The following is a 360-nucleotide window of genomic DNA, read 5'->3' on the forward strand; positions in this document are numbered from 1 at the left end:
AGATTTAGGTCTACTTTATATGGATGAAAAGGTAAGACATAGACCTACAACTTTCATAGGGAGCCCAAGATTTAAAAAGGCCATTTTCAAGTTCAAATTAGAGCAATAACAAAGAAGTCTAAATCTATCTTGCCCGAGCACTATTCAGTATTTGGGGGCATATCTGGAGTTCTAGAAGTCAAAATGATCTAAATTATTTACACAAGAAAGCTGAGATGATTTTCTACAACTTTCATGTTTTTAAATGACTCCAATTTTGACGTTATCAATGATGTTTTGGGCAGACAAGAGAAGATAAAGATTGTCACCAAGTCAAGAGTTGGTCACCCACTCATCAATTAGTCATCAAATCAATAGTTC

The sequence above is a fragment of the Populus euphratica genome, unplaced genomic scaffold, assembly GCF_000495115.2.
Source record: "Populus euphratica unplaced genomic scaffold, PopEup_1.0 scaffold469.1, whole genome shotgun sequence".
Lineage (NCBI taxonomy): Eukaryota > Viridiplantae > Streptophyta > Magnoliopsida > Malpighiales > Salicaceae > Populus > Populus euphratica.